We start from the raw sequence: 18,520 nt of genomic DNA, 5'->3' as shown, positions 1-18,520 counted from the left end.
TAAAATGGAAAAGTGTAGGGCCTTTTACACCTTGCTAAGTTTCCTGGAGGTTTCCCACTGAAGAGAAGGAAGCCGCTGTAAGTGTGGGATGTGATCCGGAGGTCTACGGAGGCCCTGAGGGAATGAGGCAAAAGGAAATTAAAAGGAAAAAAAAAAAAAAAATCACCTTAAAAAAAAAAAAAAAAAAGCCAGGGGCTTGGAGGAAGAGTTACCTTTATCTCAGTCTCTTACTCTCAGGCAGGCACCCTGCTGAGTTCTTGACATGGATTCCCTACTTTAATTCCCTCACTAACTCCACAAGGTGGTCCAACTGTTCCTCCATTTTGCAGATGAGGAAACTGAGGCCCAGCACAATTCTACATCAGATTTGAACCTGGGTGGTTGGCTCTTTCCCCTCATAGTGACAGTTCCATCTTCCTGTGGACGGGGAACATACTTCAGAGAGGCCAGAAGAGATGCTGTGATGTCTGAAGACGGACAGCGGTTTTGTAGTGGAGGCTGAGGGGGGACAGCCTGATGATCTAGGCAGAGAAGTAAAGAAATACCCAGGAAGCGCGAGGCTCCGGAAAACCTGTTTTCTGAGTGACCTCACTTACAGAAACCTCCAGCTGTCACCACAGGTCCATTGAGATGCCTTTCGAGGCTGCCCCTACCTTTTCCTTAGAGAAGGAAAGCCTGACACAGACAATACCCCTGAGAACAAACTCCCCACTCCAAAGCTGAGAGAAGGGAACAGGGGAATTCATTCTCTCTGCCCTGGGGAATTAGACCTTCAGGATCGGTTACTTGTAATGTTCTATTGAGAAAAATTGCTGGTTGGGAGCTGCAGCCATCTCTGCCTGGACCATCGGGCCACCAGGCTGGTACCCAGAGAGGCTATCTCCCAGGAAGGAAGATGTGTGCATACACTTCTTCTGAGAGCTTGTCCTCATGTCCCTCTTGTGCAAAAATCACCCACAGTGGAAATAGAAATGATGTTTGGGGCATGGTGATCCTCAGGCCAGTCTCAGAAGGTTCCTAGGTGGCTCAGGGAAGAAGTGGCTTCAAGGATTCCTGATCAGAGAGAACAGAGAAGGTGAGTCTGGACCAGCAGGAGAGAGGGTGAAGGATGAGCTTGATGCTCAGCCAAGAGCTCCTTCCACATCGCGGGCTGGAGGCACTTGGCTGTGAGAACCAGGCCTGATGATGACCAGAGCTGCTCTCCAACTGCCCCTGAGTGGCTGTTACTTCATTAGCTCTATGGCCATAAAAGGCTGGCTCAGCTCGGAGGAGGTGCCTGGCCCTAAGAAGCAGCAAACTGAAGTGTCATAAAAACACAGCACCAAGAAGGGAAAAGGAAAGGCAGGGTGGTAAATTCAAATCACCCTGAGTACGTTGTTTCTAATGATGCTGGGCCCCTGCCCCCAAGCCCTGGTGTGGCAAGGCTTAGCCCATCATGGAGGGAAGGTGACAGTTCCCAGGAGGAGAAAAGATGCAAACCAAGGGCTTGGGTACATGTGTTGTTTAATCGAAGCCAAAAGACAATGCACAGAAACATTCAACCCCCCATCCCCTTTCTGGGATTCCTGGTAAACTGACTATTGCGTCACTCCACATCCTTCTCTCTCACCAGTTAAGACTCTAGGTGAGACATTCGTTACAGAACTTAGTGCCAAAGAGCCTCTTCTCACAGAAGTTGGGTTATCAAGGTGGTGAGAGAAGAGATTTGGAATCAAACCCTTCTGGATTTGAAGGTTGGCTTGGGCACTTACTTGCTCTGGGACTTTGAGGCAATCACTTCACCTCTCTGATCTTTGTTGTTAAATGAGGATAATGAAAAGATTGCCTGAGCCTTGTTGGAAGGATCAAAATTCTGGGTGTAAGGCACCCAGCGGAGTGCCTGCCACACAGTAGATTCTCAGTAATCACAGGGATATATGAGTATATTTATAAAACACAGTGTAGCCTCTCTCACTGGTCCTGTAAATGGAAATAGTACTATTTATCACCAGAGGGTTGCTGTGTGGAAATACCTTCCACGACAATGGCGCTCACCACATCTGCTGTGTTAGTCCCTTTCTCCTCTCTCCCTTGCCTCAGCTCATGCCTGTCTAGGCTGCTCGAAGTTTCAGAGCCAAATTTAGTGTTTAACTCAGCACTTGGGCTATAGTTATTTCTGACTTCCTCTTTCTATCAACCATCTTGTATGCATGTAGTTGGTTGCCACCTGTCTCAAATTCCTTTTGGAAAAAGGCCAGGCGCAAATCAACATGAAAACACTCCCCAATCTACATTCTGCACCACAGAAACTCTTTCCTGATCCTCTGTCTGCCTCTCTCAGATCTCAAGCCTCTTGTTTGGAAGGTTTCAAAAGCTGTGGGGCTTGAGCTGCACGGTCCCCTGGTCCCTGACGCTCACTGACGCTGAGACAGAGGGCACTCTGCCTGCCTGTGGGCCTCTCCCCTACCCGAGCTGGTCAGCGTGGGTTGTGCCAGCTGTTTCTCTTAGGCTCCTTCTCCATGTTCTCCCTCTGCCACTAGGTCTGTGCTAATTGCTCTCAGCACATCCCTCCTGCTCTCCATCCCCTGGATCCAGGAAATGGGAGAGAATTCTTGATGGTCACCATTTGTGGGGTGTTTGTCATTGATTCTTGAAGATGCCTCATACCCACTTCACAGTAGCCAGTTAACACTTGGAGAAGTAAAATAACGTGCTCCATTGAGGTCAGTTAGTGACAGTCAGGAAAAGAACCCAGGTCAAGGAAAAATGTACCAGTGGTCCCACTTTGACTAGTACTGAAACCTAAGAGGACCTGCCTCATTGCTGGGGGTCCACTGTAAATTTAGGTTCTGCATCTTTATGAGGATAAAAGAATACTGAGAAGAAATTATACAACCACACAAATCAAATGCTTTTGAGAGCTGACTCAGGACCTGGAATTGGGATGGAGACTGTGGTGGAGGCTGCTCAAAGCTTTGCGGTTTTATTGAGCACTTACTATGTGCCAAGTATGCGGTAAGTACCCTCCACTTGGAGTTCTGGATGTGCAGTGCTGGTCCACTCCTCCATACCCCTGCCCTGCTCTTCCCCCTGCCTTGGTCTCCTTCCTCCTCTTCTCCTCCTCTTCCCTCGGTGGTCAGGCTCAGCTCAAAAATCATCCCCAGGAAGTCTGCATTCCCATAGTCCTCTTGTGGCACCCATCACTCTATCGTAATGATGTATTTGTGAATGTCTCTCCCTCCAGAAAGGGGATCTGTGAACACAGATTGTGCTTTGTACATCTTTTATTTCCAACACATAGAATCATACTAAGCACACAGCAGGAGTGTTTAGAGGTTTGTTTACCTAAATTAGGTGTTGGCAAACCACGGCCCATGGGCCAAATCTAGTCTTCGGCCTGTTTTTGTATGGCCCCTGAGCTAAGAATAATTTTTTACATTTTAAACGGTTGTAAAAAAAATAAATAAAAAAGAAAGAAACAGAGACCATATGTGGCTTTGCAAAGCTTAGAATATTTACTATTTGGCCCTTTACAGAAAAAGTTTGCCAACCCCTGCTGTAAACTGTTGAAACTAAGTCTTGAGGGGCAGGTGGGCGAGTGGAGCTACTGGGATGAGTGGGGTTCATTCTGACCCCACGGAGCTGCAGGAGAAGACAGAAGCCTTAAGGAACCGGGGAGAAAGGAATAATGCCAGCATGTGATTGGACCAGGGGTGTTAGAGAGAGGAGATTTTGTGGAGGGAGCGGAGTTCAAACAGTGAGTAGGATTTTCAGTCACCATACGTAAGAGGTAGTCCAGCTGAAGGACAGGAACAAAGACTAAATGAAACAAGAGGCCCTGTAGAGAGAAGACAGCACCTAAGAAATCACACCCTCAGTTATGGAGGGATATGTGTGCACATGCACATATGTGCTAGAGAGTGGTTGTTAGTCACAATTTTTTTAAAGCACACACACGTTGTTGGGGAGACAAGAACAAGAGTAAATAGTCTAAGGCCAGTTGCAAGAACTAAATCAGAGATACGTAGCCAAACAGCATGAACTGATCACCATCCTTTTACTGGAGGCTTAGATGTAGCTTCAAAATGCTTCTCAACCCAAGCTCCAGCCCCCTCAGCCCATTTGGAGGTGAAGCAGGAGATGTAACCTACTTGCCATCTTTCGACTAGATGGAGTCCCCAACTCTTGGCACAGCAGGGGCTTGGAGGAGAGGGGCCAAGAGAGCTGGCCTAGCCAGGTGCGCTGCACTGGGTTGGGGCTGAGGGCTGGAATGACACACAGGGCTCGTCCATCAGCTGCCATGGCATTCCAAGGGGGCAGGATGAACCAGATTGTGGCTGGGAAGCGCTTAGGCCAGGCAGTCCAAGAAGACAGGGTGTCATTACTTATCCACACAAAGTGCGTGGCGGTTGTTATTTCTTTATTAATAATTTCCTGTGGGCTCAGAGATGCCCGCAGCTATGGCATCACCTCACTGGCCGCTCCCATCCACTCTGCAGCCCAGCTTCATCTTCAAAGGCTGGGCCTTTCTTTGGGTGCGGAGGGACCAAGCAATTAGCTCTCACCTCCTCCCTCCTCTGCCCTGTGAGTCAGAGAGATGCTTGGTCAGCAGTCCCTTTCTGCTGGCCTAGCCCCTGAGGATCACAGACACCCACAGTGCAAGGCTGCAGGAAGCCTGGGGTGAGGAGGGCAGTGCGGCTGCAGCCTTCTTGAAATACAACAGAGCACACTGTCCCCTGTCCACTGAGCTACCTGCTCACTGCAAAGCCAAGTGCCTCATTCCACAGGCACGTATAGAGCTCACACCATATGGAGACCCAGCAGAGGTACTGGGGACACCGCGGTGGAGAGAAGGGGCCTTAGGCTTCTTCCTGGAGCCTGTAGGGAGGTCAACAAGGCCAAGATTGCCCAGTGAGTTCAGGGTTAGGGAAGGAGGAGAGGGGTTGGGACTTGCTAGAGGAGCTGAGGCCTCAGCAGAGATCTAATGGATCAAGGGGAGTTACCGGAGGTGAGAATGGAGGTGAGGGTAGAGAGCGTTCCAGGCAGAGGGAACACATGTGCTAGCAGAAGCCAGACAGAGTGAGTGTGCACATCCAAGGCACTGAGGTTCAGAGAGGCTGGGCCACAGAAGGCAAGGTGGGCATGAGAAGGAGGGGCCGGAATCCCTGATCTGTGTGGGCAGGAGCCAGATCCTGGGGGAGTTCATGGCCAGCTGACGGTATTAGGACTTCCTCCTGAGCGCATCGGTGGTCCTATGCAATGAGTGGTATGATGTCATTAGCACTGTAGAGAAACTTGAAATCTGGAGGTCAAGTGGGATGCCAGGTCTGACCCACTGAGCATCACCCAGGACAACGGGGAAAGGAGTGGGCCACTGTGGGCCATCCTGGGCAAGCTGGGTCCACTATGGGCACCTGGCCCTAAAAAGGTATTGAAAGATGTGGAATTTATTAAGAGAAAAGGGAACTGGATAGGGTAGGACCCCGTTAACCAAGCTTGGAGGAAGAAGAAGACAAAGGCTGTGTGTGGCTTGGCGCCCAACGCCTGGCAATTAATAGATAATCTGTATACTTAGCACTGATACAGAGTACACTGTGCTCCAAGCATTGCGCTTGCTGCACATGTATGTACTCCTTCTATCATCCCAAGACTCATGAGACAGGTGCTATTGGTATACCCAGTTTACAGATATTAACACTGAGGCCCAGAGAGAGGGAAAGTAACTTGCCCAAGGCTATTCAGCAAATAAGTGGTGGAGCCATTTTAAATGAATGAGTGAGGGAAGGAAGGAAGGAAGGAAGGAAGGAAGGAAGGAAGGAAGGAAGGAAGGAAGGAAGCAAGGAAGGAAAGAAGGAAGGAAAAAGGTCATCTGGGCTTAGGAAGAAGAAAGTGAGATGAAATGGAGCTGATGAGTCCAAGGGGATGACAGTGTATGTAAGGATCTGACATGTCTGGAGCCTGTGGGAATGGGCTGTGGAGCTCGCTTTGCAGAAGTCTTGTACAATTAAGTGACCTTTTTATTCAGAAAGGCCAAGTGCAGCTACTGACACCAAGGAATAGCTTACTAAATCTCAGCCGCTGGCTACACCCTCTCTTTACAGCTGGTACCTCTGTTAGAGCCACCGACCTCTCTAGTTGCTGGGTGTGGTGGTCACTTGTCCATCCTTCTACTCGTCCATCCATCCATTTGTTCACCCTCCATTTTACTGACACCCCAAGAGGACAGACAATAAATGAAAACCCAAGGTGTCCTAATTGTCTCCCATAGGCCTGCACTACAGAGGGAATCACTTGATAAGAATTTAAACAGGACATTCTTCTCATTTACAAGGTTCTGTCTCGACAGAAGCCTGTATTAGTGCCCCGGGGAGACAGCCAGGGAGCCAGTAGTCTCCTCCCTGATTCTACAAGTAGATGTGTTGATGAGAAAGAGCTTGAATTCTGGGCAGCCACAGATCTGGCACCAGGGCAAGGTGGCTCGAAGTCCCCTCCTCACGTCAACTTTGAAATGGGTGAATAAGGGCCTGAATGAGGAGACAGGGAAAGAGAGCAATCCCATCCTGCACTGAGATGAGGCGAGATCATCACTGAGCTGCAAACACACTTCAAATTACTGGGCTGTAGAACCCAAGGTTAGTTTTGAAGGCCACTGATGGAAATAGCACTTCATATGGGAAGTGTAGAACTTATTCATACGTGATAAAACTGTTCTCTTTGATACCCTCCAAAACACGTGCCTTCCTGCTCTGTCCACTCAGATTCTCTCTGTCTCTGTCCATTGTCCTCCCCAGAGGTGTCTTCTTGGGCCTGGGAAAGTAGGAAGAATAGATGTTCAGTGGCCTGTAGGCCCCGGGTGGGGGAATTTGGGGGGCTTTGGCTAAGACACGCTCCAAGGGAACTGAGAGGTATTAGGACAGTGGATGGAAGTGCTGGAAGAAAACAAGCAAATAAACACCTTGAACCATTTGCAACAGTATGGATGGACCTAGAGGGCATCATGCTAAGTGAAATAAGTTAGACAGAGAAAGACAAATACCATACGTGCTCACTTATATGTGGACTCCAAAGCACAGAATAAACGAACCAACCAAAGCAGAACTAGATTTATAGATCCAGAGGACAAACTGGTGGTTGCTAGAAGGGAGTGGGGCTTGGAGGTGGGTGAGAAAGGTGAAGGGATTAAATACAAATTGGTAGTTATAAAATAGTCACGGGATGTGAAATACAGTATAGGAAATATAGTCAATAATATTGTAAAATCTATGTATGGTGTCAGATGGGTACTAGATTTATCAGAGTGGGGGGGATGACTTCGTAAATTATATAAATGCCTAGCTACTAAGCTGTACACCCGAAACTAATATAAAATAATATTAATGTCAACTATAATAGTATATAGTATAGTATATATATAGAATATATAGTATAGGGAATATAGTCAATGGTGTTATAATAACTATGTATGGTGTCAGATGGGTAGTGGACTTGTTGGGGTTATCACTTTGTGAGGGGTGTAAATGTCTAATCACTATGTTGTTTTGTACACCTGAAACTAATAGTAAAAAACAAACAAACAAACAAACAAAAACCAAACACCTTGAGACGTGTGACGGGATTTTAAGTCCCCTTCAATGTTGAGAAACACAAATAAAGGACTTGAATCCTGTTGAAATTCCTTTTGGCTTTTGATCTGTGTTCTTTTAACCATGACACTGCTCCGGGCCTGAAGCCATAGGTCACTGCTTTACAAACAGTGTACTTTCAGCTAATCTCATGGCAAAGAAATCTATAAACACACATCGATACATGTCCAGTGAGTTCTCCAGTTCCTCAGAGACACGGCATCTACTTGCCTCATTCAGTCATTTATTCATCGATTCATTCAACAAGCTCTTAACAAGCACCGAGCATGTTCTAGGTCCTGTGCTGGGCACAGGGTATCCAGGATGGTCCCTCCCCCAGACCCTCAGGCCCAGCACTGGGCCCGACAACCCACCAACCGAGCTGTCTCCTCATCTGCACTCTCTGCCTGCCTCCTGGTGCCTCCGAAGCACACCCACAAGTATTGGCTGTCTGACTGCTGCCCTCAGGCATGAAGAAGTTGCCAACCTTCCATCTGTCACACACCACACTGTAATTGTGTTTTCACGCATCTGCCTTCCCTGCCTGACGATGAGTGTCTCAAAGTCAGGGGCGACAGCTTACTGGGAGTTAAGTCCTAGAACCCAGTATAGAGCAGGCATCAGTGCAGAATTGTGGAATTTGGACATATCTGTTTGGTCCCATTGTATCAGCCAGCAGAGTAGAATGAGCACATCCTGTGTGCAAGGCCCTGGCTCTGAGGACCAGCCAGTGAACACAGTAGACTAGTCACTATGCCTAAGACCTAAGAGCTCCTTGGGGGGCTGACAGTAGAACAGGCAGCAGACGGACTGAGTCTAGTCCAGCGGGTGGGTGAGTGGTGTGGTGTGGGAAGGAGGCTAGAAAAGACCTTCTGGAGGAAGTGACATTTGAATCAAGTTGGAACTAGCCAGCATCAGCCATTTTCAATACTGGTTGCATGTGAAACCCTGGAGAATGCTAGAAAATACTGGTGACAGGCCCTCACCTCCAGAAATTCGGACTCTGGGTGAGGCCTGAACATCTTTTTTTTTTTTTAACCTCCACAAATTATTCTCATGCGAGGCCAGGGTGGAATCTCATTACACTGGATGAGGTGGAGGTGGAAGAAGAGCGATGGCGTGAGCAAGAAGAGGGTTCCAGGCCAGCGTGTGTGAAGGTCCTGAGCTGGGAAAGAGCATGGCAGCGTCTAGGAACTGAAAGAAGTACAGTGAGATGGAAGCCAAGACAGGGAGAGAAGCACCACCTCAGACTGAGCCATCAGTGCCCCCCCCGGCCCCCCCACCCCCCCAGTCCACATCAGAACGTTGCAGTTCTTCAAGCTGTGTGGGAGCCTGCTCTGCTATCGGGGCAAGCACACAGCCAGGGCTCAGGCCACCCGCGCACGAGGTCACCGCCCCAAATGTCCCTTAACAGTAGAGATACGTGGGTGGTGGTTTTTCTCAGCTGCATACAGGCTGCCGGAGGAGGCTCTATGAAGCCCACCGAGCCAGGTAGGGAGTGTGATGGTACCAAGAGTGACAGTTGGCTTCTGTCACTGTTGAAGGATGACTGTTGCCATTCTACACCATCCCAGATACGGATGGAAGGGCATCTGGCTTCCCTTCTATGTGCTGGGCCCCACACCAGGCCAACTGAATCAGAATCCCTACTGATAGAGCCAGAGAAAAAAAACATGCGACATACTGGAAGCCGGCGGATAAAGCGCACGGGACTTCAAAACCAGAGAGAACCAGGTTCAAATTCTGACCTGGAACTTTGCCTTTTGAACTCGTACAGTTGTTTAACCTCTTGGAAGCTGAATTTTATTTTATTTGCAAAAGGGGATTTAGCATACCTCTTTGGAGGCATGTGGGGAATTCGAGAATAGCAATGGGAAGGGCCCCTTGGCCTGAGGTTTTGGAATGACGATGATGACGATGATGGGGTAATGATGGTGACCACGCTATTTCCTCCTTTGAAATTATATTCTGCTTCATCATCCTAGAATGAAATAACTTTCAATTATGGATGTAACTGATCATAAATATCATAGTCGCATTTTATACTTTGGTTGATTAAAAAAGTTCTTTGTAAGAAGAATGATAAGAATACTGCCAATATTTCATTATTAAATCGATTCTATCATGCTTTTCTGCTCTTCCAAGAGAAGATGATACGTAATCTTGATGGTGAGAAGTTTGATATATGTTTGCCTCAAATCTATATCTTATGAATCAGAAACCAGGGGATAATAATTATAGTGGTGACTGAGTGTCTACAATCTCTTAAGGCTTTTACACAGATTGATTTTAATATGAGCAACAACTCTTCCAGGTAAATGTTATTATCTCCATTTTCTAGAAGAGCCAGTTCCTCCGAAAGAATACGCCACACGGCTTTTCCTGGGTTGGGATTCCTGAACAGAGCTGTCGTGCGGAGGAGAGGCTCATGAGCTGTAGGGAGCCGAGCGCGGGGATGTCAGGCAGCCAGCCCCTCCGCCATGCGCCGTCTGCTTCTCAGCCTCAGAAATAGCATCCGCTCCAGAGACCTGAAAGGACTGCTGGGTAACAGTGAGCTGGGAAGGAAAAGAGGACCCTGGCTGGTTGTCTTCTGCCCTGATGGTTCCAGGAGCCACAGGACATGTCGGAGCTGCTGTCCCTGGAGTAGGTGCAGGCATGCCCTTACTCTTTTGGTTTTGTTAAGTGGTCTTTCTGTTCTCAACTTGGTGTTGGTCTCCGCAACTGCTTTCTCTCTGCTCAGACTTTTAGCTTAGGCTCTTAAGCCTAGGCTACCTCCCCAACCACACACACACACACACACACACACACAGAGGCACGAAATATAGCACAGGTGACAAGCTCCTTGGCTTTCAAATTTCACAACACCTAGGTCTGAATTCTAGTTCCACTACTCACTAGATGTGTGACTTGAGCAAGTTACTTACTTTGAGTTCTGGGTTTTTGTTCTGTGAGGTAGCGATAATCTATCCCTCATATAACTGCTCTGAGGTTGAACATGAGAATGGATATAAGTATATATTACACATTGCAAGGACATAGTAGGTCCTCAATGAATGTTCATCTATTCCTTCTGCTTCCTTGGGCAAGGGGAGCTCAATTCCCTTTCATGGCAAGGGTTTCCTGGCATCTTGAAGCCCTCAGGAATGTAGCTACTGGTTCAAACTCAAGCAGGCTGAGGCTCAAGATTGGAGTCGTATTAGCTTTCTATTTCTACTGAGATTTAGAGTTCCATATCTCACCCCTTTACAAAGTTCACCAGAAGCTCTAAGGATGGCAGACTCATTTCTCCTACTCTGGGAGATGCATTTCTCTGGTCAACCTCGTAACCATCATATTGGCTTGGGTTTGGAGGTGCTTCTCTAAATGGCTCTAAATTAAGCTTAGACGCATGACCTCTACATTAATATCCTGCAGACCAGTCATAACAGGGCTGGGACAGGCAACGTGACTCCTAGAGGCTCCAGGACAGCAATAGGGAAACACAGGCAGTGCCAAGAAAGTGGCAAATCCGGTTTGTCTTCAGTTTGGAATCCCCAGTAGTTGCCTCCTTGCCCAGCTGTAGGACCTGCATCCATGTGACAAAGGGTCAACTTTCTCCCCCCAGACAAAAGACCCTTCACCCGAGAGTCTAGGCTAAAAGAGTGAGGTTCAGAGAAGGAGTTAAGGGCCAGTTGAAGGCCCACCTTTCAAGTCCGGTCCCCTCCAGTGATTCAGATTGGGGTTCGCCTTCCCCCCAGAAGGGCAGTCTGGTCCCTTTCCTATACAGTCACGGCCTTACCCTGTGGGAGGGAAGGAAGAAAGTTTCGTTTCATGGAACAGACTAGATCAAGTGGCAGTGACATTCCTGGAGCTCTGTGCTGTGAATACGAAGATGCATCTGGGCTCTGCAGAAAGGAGAGCTGTCGTTAATTAGTGATGGCTGCCATGGTTGGGAGTGGGGAGTGGCAGCCACATGCCACACACTTGTCATCCTTGCCTTATGGCAGAAAACATGGGATTATAAATTGAGTCCATACGCTAACATCAAAGGTGTGTGGATGTCATTACGCACAAGGCCTTTTGTTCTGCTGAGAACTTGGATGGAATCTGAGCTATAAGAGAAGGTTGGGAGCAAAGGGTCGGGGACACTTGAATTGTTCTGAATAATAGAGGAGGAAAATATTGGAGTTTCCATGCTCATCGGGAAGGAAGGAGGTGGGGATAAGAAAGGACAGTGGGAAGAGAAAATATATTACTAGGACGGCTGGGGCCTGGGATGCTATCCTGTGAGGCAGATCATGAAAAATCCAAACCGTCAGGAGTCAGAGGCAGGGGACCACAGTAGTGGTTTGGATGACAGGCTCTGGGGTCAGACAACCTGAGTTCAATTCCCAGCTGTGTAACCTCAAATGTGTTTCTTACCCTCTCTAACCCTCAGCTTTATTTGTAAATTGGACATAGCAACAATCAAAGCAAATAATGTATATAAAGTGCTTAGCACAATGCCTCCCATATAATAAGTACCCCATACACATCAGCTTTTGTTATGTTTATTCATCTCTCTCGCGCACACACACACACACACACACGCACACACACACAGAATCTAATATTCAATATAAAAATACATGTATTTCTGAAATACATAGCCCCTTTTTGTCTCGCCAGCAAATCTTTAGTGTACGCCATACATACACACATCATCTTGTGTGAAAGAGACTGGGTTTCCAACCCAGACATGAGCAGAGTGGAAATTGATTGGAGTTAGCATATAAATCAAATGTGATTTGCTCCCTGACCCTCCCTTACCTGGAAGTCAGGAGACCTAGGTTCCAATCTGATCTTTGCCGTTAATTCATTGAGGGCCTTAGTTTCCTTTTCTGTTATAGGAGACAAATGTCCTATGTCCTAGCGAACCACAGATTCTCATTTGAATCGGACAGATACAATGAAGTAACACACAATTAATGATGAAATCCATTGAGTACTAAGTGTCAGGCTCTGCTCAACACTTTCATACTCGTTCTTATTTAATATCATAATAACCATCTACACTGGGCATGATGTACTCACTTCTCCTCACATAAGGACCCTGAGACACAATACATTTAAGGAACTTGTCCCCAATCACACAAGTAGCAAGAGGACCCAGTCAGGATTACCATCCAGGTCTGCCTGGCCTTAAGACTCCAGTGTTACCTTCACACCTTAGTTTCAAAAGCCTTCTGACAAGTTAAAAACACCGTACGAACAGAAGATACCAATGCCTTTTATGATTATGCTATTTTTAACTTTGAATCATTTCTTCGAAACTAGTATCAGTAGTGACATGGCAACAATACACAAAAAGGGGAAGCAACCCAAGTATTCACAAACGGATGGATGGATGAACACAATATGGTATATCCATGCAATGGGACATTATTCTGCCTTAAAAAGGAATGAAATTTTGACACAGGCTGCAGCATGGATGACCCTTGAAGACATTGTGCTAAGTGAAATAAGCCAGACACAAAAGGACAAATACTGTATGACTGCCCTAATATAAGGTATCTAGAGCACCTGAATTAAGGGAGACAGAAAATAGAAGGGTGGTTTCCAGGTGCTGCGGTTGGGGGCAGGGGGTAGAATGTTTACTGTCCAACAAAGTGAATGTACTTAATGCCACTGAACTGTACACTTTAAAAATGGGTAAAATGGTTAAATTTCATGTTATGTATATGTTGCCACAATTAAAAAAGAGAGGGACACAGCACAAAAGCTCCATTTCTCCTCAATTGTTAGCACTGTTTACACAGAAAAAGGCTATTATTATTACTACTACTATAATTAGAAGGGCAATTCACCATTCTGTACTGGGCCCTCACCATCCTCCTGCTCATATCGGAATCTCGAGGGGCAGACATATGTGGTTTAGAAATTATATTCAATATCAAAGTTTTGTATTTAGAAAGAAAACCGAGTTACCTATCACGTTTACAGTACACCTTGTCCAAATCCTCCAGGCTGGTGGGACATGGGGTCAGAAGGGTAGAGACACCCTGAGTCAGGTTTCCAAAGTTGGAGGCGGTTGGGTAATCTCCAGCTTCTGCTCGGATCTGCGGGCTCCTCCCCATACGTTTGCCTTCCCTTCCTCTACGGTGCCCTGCAGACCTCCAATTACTCATGACAGAGCTAGTACCACCTGCTTTCTGCCAGACCCCGCCTCTTGTTGCCGCCTGGATGTCAAGTTCACGAGCCTGTGAATCATAAAGTCCAGGCGAGGAAGTGGTGAGTGACCCTGGTGACTCATCCCAAGCCACACCAGAAAAGGGACAAGACAGCACGGGTGATGGGGCTTCCTGTTGGAGGCCCCACCCACAGAGGAGGACCAGCCCTGCTGGAGCAGCCCCTGCGACGCGGTGGCCTGGTGAGGTCAGCAGAAAGCAAGTCTGCTTCCTCCTGTCCCAGTGATGTTTGTCCAGCCTTTGCTGCACTACCTAACCTCATATTTTCTGGGGCACCGAACCTGTGTTTACTTTGAACAGCTCTGCCTGCCAAACGCATGCTGGAGAAGAGAACACAAACACAGAGACAAAGGAGGCCTGCGGCACTCCTCTCCAGAACATTTTCTTTCCACACAAAAGTTGCTTGCCTTGAAAAGCTCCATGTCTTAATGGCAGGCAGAGAAATCATCAACGGGCTAATAATCATCATCGTGATTATGCTTTTTCACTATACTTAGGTTATTATCCTAACCACTTTATACAGAATAACTCACTGAAACCTCACAAGAACCCTACGGAGCAAGAACTCCATTTTACTGACGGGGAAACTAAGGCTCTCAAAAAATGGAGTCACTTGCTCAGGGCTACACTGCCAGTAAGAGGTAGGGCCAGAATTTTAAGTCAGTGAGTCTGGTTCGGGCCTCTTGTCTTCAGGGTCTCAAGGAAACTGAGTCATCCTTGATGTCCCCCCCCCCCTTGCCTTGCAGCTCATCTCAATTCATTGGCGTTGTCTTGTTGATTCTACCTCCTAACTATATTCAACTGTGTCTCAGTAGAGTCCAAGCCACCATCATCCTTTACCTGAATTCCTGCAATTTCCTCTTAAGAGATCGCCCTGCTTCTACTCTGACCACTCTCCTCCCAGTGCACTTTCCATACACGGGCCAAAGTCACCTTTCCTTACCAGAAATCGGAGCGTGTCACCTCCCCTCTGCCAACTCCCACTTAAAACCCTTCTACGATAGCTTCCCATTGCACCAACCCCTTTCCCATGGCCCACAAGGCCAGACACCATCTGGCCATATCATAGGCTCCCTTTCTCCCCTGCCCACCACCCACTCTGCATAAACTGGCCTCCAACATTTGCCAGGCTTCTCCCCAGCACTTGGCCTTCACACACATTCTTCTGTCTCCCTGGGACTTGCCGGCTCCTTTTCACCCCAGAGGCCTCTGGTTTAAACGTCGATTCTTTAAAGTCACCTTGCTTGACTCCTTAGACTACTAGATTTCCCTCTGTTTCCTTCATAGTATCATAACTTGATATTGTACACTTGTATTTCTTTATTCTTCTTTTTGCTATCCGTCTTCCTCACTGGATTCTAAGCTTCACAAAATCAGGGACATGTCTATTGAAGTCACCGATATATTTCCAGGGCCTAACGTTATGACAACAGAGCACACGTGGGCTGCCAAGCATGCATTTGTAGAATGTTTTTGCTGATTTCCATCTCCCTCAGGACCAGAGGAGAGATGTCCCAGGTTTCGTGACTCCATAACCTTTCTCTGGCCCCGAACGAAGCACTTGATTCTAAAAGCCAGCTCCAGTCTAATCAGTGGAGTAAAACAATCCCTGATTTGCAGCACTGGCTGATTTCCATGGTGTGAACACTCCCACTGTAGCTGATTTCAAGCAATCAGTGTGATGTCAGTGAATGAAGAGTTGGGAAGAAACGCATGCAATTAGCTCCTGTCAGTCAGCAAGAGCCTGCAGCAGCACACTGCTGGGCTCGCTCATCCAAGTCTGCAGCCCCTCTGATCCTCAGTAAAAGAGATTTAAGGGGCTTGACTTCCACACTCAAAGGGCTTGGCACAAAGCCCCCTCTTTGCCAGTTCCATCTTTGGCCAGGTGGCATGGATCTGGTGTTGTGGCTGGTGGTTCAAAGTTTGGACTTTGCTGTCTGTAATCCATCTCACCTACCTTCCAGCTATGTGACCTTAAATAAATCATATAACCTAAGACTTACTTTCCTAACCTGTAAAGTAGAGATAATCATGGAGATAATATGGTTGTCATGATGATTAAATGAGGTTTCTATGTGTAAAGTTCTCCCTGTAGAGTAATGGTTAGAAGCCTAAACTCTGGAGTCAGACAGACTGGGTTCAAAATCCTGCTTCTGCCACTTATTAGCTGTGACCTTGGGCAAGTTACTTAACCTCTCTGTGCTTCAGTTTCTTAAGTTGTAAACTGAATAATAGCACCTGCCTCACAGAGTTGTGAAAATTGAGTTCATAAATCTAGAACACCTAGCATAAAGTAAAAGCTGTTATTGTTGGGGATTAAATGTCAGCAGTACATATAAAAGTCCTTAGTGCAGTGTCTGGTACACAGAAAGTGCTTAATAAATAGTAGCTTTCATTATTAATAATGCCTGATTTTGTGTTGTAGTCCCCAGCCCAAGTCCCCACCTGTGCTCCAGATCTAATACTTTGTCTCTATCACCCTGTGCCTCTGTCCCTAATCTGATGATATGTCCAGAAACCTGCTTCCCTCCATCACCCCAGATTCCTCTTCCTGGTGAGGTCTTGTTGCTTGGACCTATTGCTTGTCTCATTCTCTCAGGACACCCAGATCTTCCTCATGCCTCCCTGACCCACTTACTGCCTGCACAGGGCTCTGGAGCCCCAGGGCAGAAGATGAGCTTTGCTTGGTGGGTAAGGAACATTAGCTCAGTGTTTCACTCAAGGCCCTCCCACCCTGTCTGCTATCACTAACCCATGTGGGCCTGGCCCTCTCAGGATACAGGGCTGGAGTGCTTTCAGAGACCCTTAGGAAGTGGGCAGCACAGGACGGTGAGGAATAGACAACAACTCAGTTATAGGCACATTTCCCTAACACACAGAACCCACTTGAAAATCAGCCCCCAGATGTGGCCTAATCAAAAGAGCATAGGCATTGAAAGTTGTCTTGAGTTCAGATCCTCAGCGATATACCTACACTTCCTGAGCCACACTTTTCCCCCCATGTATTAGACGTGCAAGTACAAACAAACAAAAAACATGTGTACCTGCCTTAAATTATAGTCCTCAAAAAGGAGTGGCCATCATTATAGCCTTCCTAATCTATGCTAGACTCTCCTGCTTTTTTGAATTCTAAATATCGGAGGGCCAGGTTGAGCCCTTGGCTTTACTTTTCTCTATTCATACTTGTTAGACGTTCCCATGGATTTTAATACTCAGGTTTATATCCCCAGCCCAGACCTCTCCCCTCAACTCTGAATCTATGGAGCTAACTTCCCACTCAACAGCACCAGTTGGATGTCTAGAGAGTGTCTCAAATGCATCATAGTCAAACAGAGTGTCTCTGCTTGTTCCTCCTTCCTCCCCCCGACTCCGCCACAGGCCTTCCCCTCCACAGCATGTCCATCTGAGCAAATGGTACCTCCATTCACTCCGTTGCTCAGGCTGAAAACCCAGGTGAGAGCCTTAATTTTTCTGTCTCTCACACTCCACATCCAAACAGTGTCAGCTCTGCCCTTCAAATAGGCCCTGAACCTGATCACTTCTTAGCTTCTCCACCATCACCACCTTTGTCAGGTGACCATCATCTCTCTCAGTGCTGGATGCAGAGTCTGACGCCTGAGAGTCTGCATTTTTAGCATGTACCAGGTGATGTGGGTGTTGCCATGTCCCCGGGCCACACTTTCTAACAAGGGTCCACTCTTTCCCACTTACTCCTCTGCGGCCAGAGGGGTATAAAAACATAAATCAATTCACTCTCCTGCTCAAAACCTTTCCCAGTGTCTTCCCTTCAAACACGGAGTGAAATCTGAAGTTTTAACATCACCTGCACGTCTCAGCATGATCTGGCTCCGGGGTCCTTCCTCAACCTCATGTCTGTGCATCTCTCCCTCACGCGCAGTACTGGACCACAATGGCCTTTGTTCTGTTTCTCGGATGCACTACGCTGCCTCCAGTCCCAGGGGTTTTGCCTTTGCTGGTCTCTCTGCCAAATGAATGCTGAGCTAGGGAGTCTAGTACAGTGTGAAGCTCCATGAAAACAAGTGAGATGGATTCCCTTGTGAGACAGGGGATGGGCCCTCGTAGCTGAGAATGAATCCTGCAGCTCTTCCCGCAGCCATTCTCTCTGGAAATGGAGGCTGCCATGCCTGTCACTCAGTGTTCTGCATTTTGTCATTTCTGGTTGCTATTGAGAGAGAAACTTCGCTTGCAGCTGTGATGTGAGATAACCATAGTGCAACAAAGCCAACTGACCACGCTGAGCCTCTGCACAGATGGGTCTTCTCAAGATAAATGCCCTACAAATGATCCCCCTGCCTCCATCAGCCACCTGACTCCTTGGAAGTCAAGAGAGCCACTGGACACTCTTCCTTCTCCAACCAGAGGCACAGAGTGCCAGGCTGCTGTTTGATTTTCATGGACAGCTCTAACATTCTATCCTTTCAGGTCATCCAGGCAAAAAGTCGGAAGCACAGTGGCTCTGCTCAGGGTTCTGAAGTCAGTTTGCTCAGATTCAAGCCCCAGACCTGCCAGCTAGGACTGTGTTACCACAGGCAACAGGCAAGTTACGGAAGCTCTCTAAGCCTTGTGTTCCTGTCTGGAAAATGGGTGCTACCTCACAGGACTATGAATGTGTTCATAGGCATCATGAGCTTAGCATGGTGCCTGGCACATGGTAAGCACCCCTCTGAGTGTTAGCTATTATCGCCATGCTTC

The 18,520-nt window shown here is 47.4% G+C and overlaps 1 protein-coding gene and 1 long non-coding RNA gene across 3 annotated transcripts in view; both read right to left on the bottom strand.

The window, feature by feature from the left end:
• NAV2 (neuron navigator 2) overlaps positions 1 to 18,520 on the bottom strand; it is a 717,995-nt gene that overhangs the window by 413,690 nt on the left and 285,785 nt on the right. The window lies entirely within an intron of this gene.
• Positions 7,342 to 13,902, bottom strand: LOC141572248 (uncharacterized). The gene is made up of 3 exons (XR_012497553.1): positions 13,548 to 13,902; positions 9,437 to 9,582; positions 7,342 to 8,795 (listed from the first exon to the last, which is right to left on the bottom strand). It is a non-coding gene; the product is annotated as an uncharacterized LOC141572248 (long non-coding RNA).

Source organism: Rhinolophus sinicus, linkage group LG06 (assembly GCF_036562045.2).
Source record: "Rhinolophus sinicus isolate RSC01 linkage group LG06, ASM3656204v1, whole genome shotgun sequence".
NCBI classification, from domain to species: Eukaryota; Metazoa; Chordata; class Mammalia; order Chiroptera; family Rhinolophidae; genus Rhinolophus; species Rhinolophus sinicus.
The sequence above is the reverse complement of the archived record's forward strand: the minus strand, read 5'-3'. Positions and strand labels throughout refer to the sequence as shown.